The following is a 3071-nucleotide window of genomic DNA, read 5'->3' as shown; positions in this document are numbered from 1 at the left end:
GAGGGAGCTGTGGCCATGTGGGGGGAGCAGTTGGGGGGGGCTGCACCCTGCAGGGGGTAAGGGACCCATCCCTCCTGAGCAGTCTTCCCTATACATCCCCCCACACCCACAGCCCCTCCACAATCTACCCCCTAACCCCACACCACCCCCCACAAAGCCCTCACCCACATACCTGGCCCTGTGGGGCAGGAGTGAGGGGAATGGGGTGGGGGTAGGCTGTAGGTTGAGAGTGAGGGGCAAGGGCAGGGCACTGGCATATCAACACTGTTCAGTGCTGCACATCCTGGTGAGTGAAGGGGGTAGGGGCAGCTCTGATTTGTCTATGACAAAAAAGCCAAAAGTCAATGCCAAACTGTATAGATATTTATCATTTATTTTATTATGATGACAGAGGCACTGGCAGGCTTCCAATTTGCTTTAAAATTGTAAATATATCAATAAAACATGGCCCAACTCATTTGATCTCTCTCTCTCTCTCTCTACACACACACACACACACACACACACACAAAATATATAGTGGTCTTTTGTTTTAATTGTGGTAGAACATAGATTTTGGGGTATCTTAGAGTGATTTTGGGATTTTTTTTTATTAGGGATTTTGCAATATTTAAATAGGGAATACCAGAATTCCTGCTAGGGAGGCAAGTGGCAGGACTCAGGCACCTGCTCAGAACTGGTACCTGGGACACAGTTGGAGGTTGCTGACCTCTTGGCCACTTGGGGTCACGAGGACACGCTTTGACAGTTCAAAGCAGACCATTACACTGAGAACATCTTCTGGGCAATAGCTGCCCTGATGACCAGGTGGTGGCACACATGGCAGTAGTGCTGCACAAAGGCCAGCTGTGCAGCCACAGCCTGCTGGCAGCTGGCCCAGAGGTGCAGATGCCTCTATTGGCTATGCAGTCCCCATCTGGGTCTGGCAGGGCTACTTGCTGTCAAAGGTGGCAGCAGGTCACAGCTAGGCAGCAGTCCCTACTGCAGACTGCTGCAGTGGGTAGAGGGTGCAGGGAACTCTCAGCGCTGTTTCAGCAGTCCAGCTGGCACAAGGGGTAGTGTCCCCAGGTACCAATTGGCTAGGCCCCAGAAGCTCCTGAGAGAGAGTGGTTTTGAGCTGCTCACCAGGGCAGCTTTTGATACTGCTGGGGCAACCACAGGTGCTGGTCCCAGCTTCTAGCGCCTCCTGGATGCAGATCCAGGAGCTGAGCAGGGTTATTTTGGCTCCATATGGCACAATTTGCCCCACACCAAAGTGTTTCCAGGCACGTGCACTGAGGCAAAAAGCCCCAGTTCAAATTTGCGCCGCTTCTATTTGAGCTGCTGTAAGTGCATGTGCCTGCATGTGTGGATGCACCCGATGAGTCCTAAGTGATTCTATGAGGAAGTTAGTATGCAGTAAGATCAGATGTGAATTTACAGCACGTATGTGGAATAGACAGTGCACTGTAACTTCACACTCTAACTTATTCTGCTTATTGCTAAAATGTTAAGCATTTAGGGCTTGCACATAATAAAAACTGAACTTCCTCCTAATCTTTTTAAGCACCTTCTTCTAATATAACAACCCCACCCTCTCTAAGCAGAAGTAAAAACATTTAAAATAGTCTCAGTACAGGAGTATCCCACTGCTCATTAACTAGGGATGTGCCAAATATTTATTTCTATTCACAATATATCTTGCTAAACTAGTTTTCTTAAACAACTCATTGCTATTTTCTTTGTTTAATAATTACTTATCCACTAGGGTGTGATGACTAAGGCTATGTTTTTGGCACATTTCTTTTTAATAAATGTCATAGAAGAGGTGTGGAAAATACAGTATTCAAGGAAAAGTGCCAAAGCATGCTTGCTACATGTTGACAACGGTGAAACAGTACCTTAGCAGAGCTCATTTCTCTACTCTGGACCACTGCCTCATAGGAGCTGTAGCTTGAAGGGCTATTGCCCCCATCCTTTCAGCCAATATCTGTGGCTGAATTACACCTTCCATGATCCTATGTGCTCTTCCCTTTCATAGAATGCCAGGGTCCTCCTGATTCTCACTGAGTTTCTACATTATTATGGTTTCCAAACCTCCATGGCTGTTGTGACAAAAATGTAGTCTTAGTCATGACTGGCAGCCTGTGCTAAATAACCATCTAACTCGTATGGACTTGAGAAGTAAATACAGGTACTCCTCACTTAATGTTGTGGCGGAATGTCAGGCTAGCGGTTCCGGCACCGCCTGGGGAGCCGCAGGCTTTGCGGAGCGGGCGAGCGCGCGGCTTGTGGGGCGGGATTGTAGGTAGCTTTATAACTGCCCTTGAGGTTCGCCGAGCTGGCACAAGTAGACGACTTAGAGTAAGTTGTTAGTTTTCTTTGTAATAGGATGTCCGTTGGTTCACGGGGTTCCGGACCTAGCCCTTGCTTTCCAACACTGGAACTAGTCCAATGCTAGGTGCGGCTGCCGGCTCCTTAAGTCCCAGAGCTGGTCAATGGCTCATTGAGATGGGATGTTAGTAGTAGAAGTTATTACAGAGCAGATATAAGGTGAAGTAAAAACTTGTTTTATTCACTCACCTGGCCTCACCCTCTTACGAAGAAGAGGGGAGGCCGGCTGGAACGAAGTTGCAGTAAATATAAGTATAGAGAATGTAGATATGCTGTCTAAGCTACAAAGAGAGGCAGCTGAGAAGTGGAGTCTCCGATGGTTCTTCAGTTACAGTATACTGGATAGAAAGGGAGTCTGTTGGTTCACGGGGTTCCGGAGCAAGCCCTTGCTTTCCAACGCTGGAACCAGTCCAATGCTAGGTGCGGCTGCCTGCTCCTTAAGTCCTAGAACTGGTCAACAGCTCATAAATGGGATGGTGAATACAAAACTGTAACACAGTGAATCATTGTTAGTTGTTGGATTTTCGAGGCCTTGGTTTTCGCTGGGATACGCCCAGGTGGGGAGGCTGAGAACTGGCTGCAGGGTGATCAGGCCTACAGGATCGATCGTCCAGTTGTCGTCTCTGCTACTTCCTGCCTCTTTGCCTCTTTTATAAATGTTGGTTGGACTGCCTCTGTGACACTAACTATGATATAAG

This window comes from Crocodylus porosus, unplaced genomic scaffold (assembly GCF_001723895.1).
Source record: "Crocodylus porosus isolate Cpor-Errol unplaced genomic scaffold, CroPor_comp1, whole genome shotgun sequence".
Taxonomy (NCBI): domain Eukaryota; kingdom Metazoa; phylum Chordata; order Crocodylia; family Crocodylidae; genus Crocodylus; species Crocodylus porosus.
The sequence above is the reverse complement of the archived record's forward strand: the minus strand, read 5'-3'. Positions refer to the sequence as shown.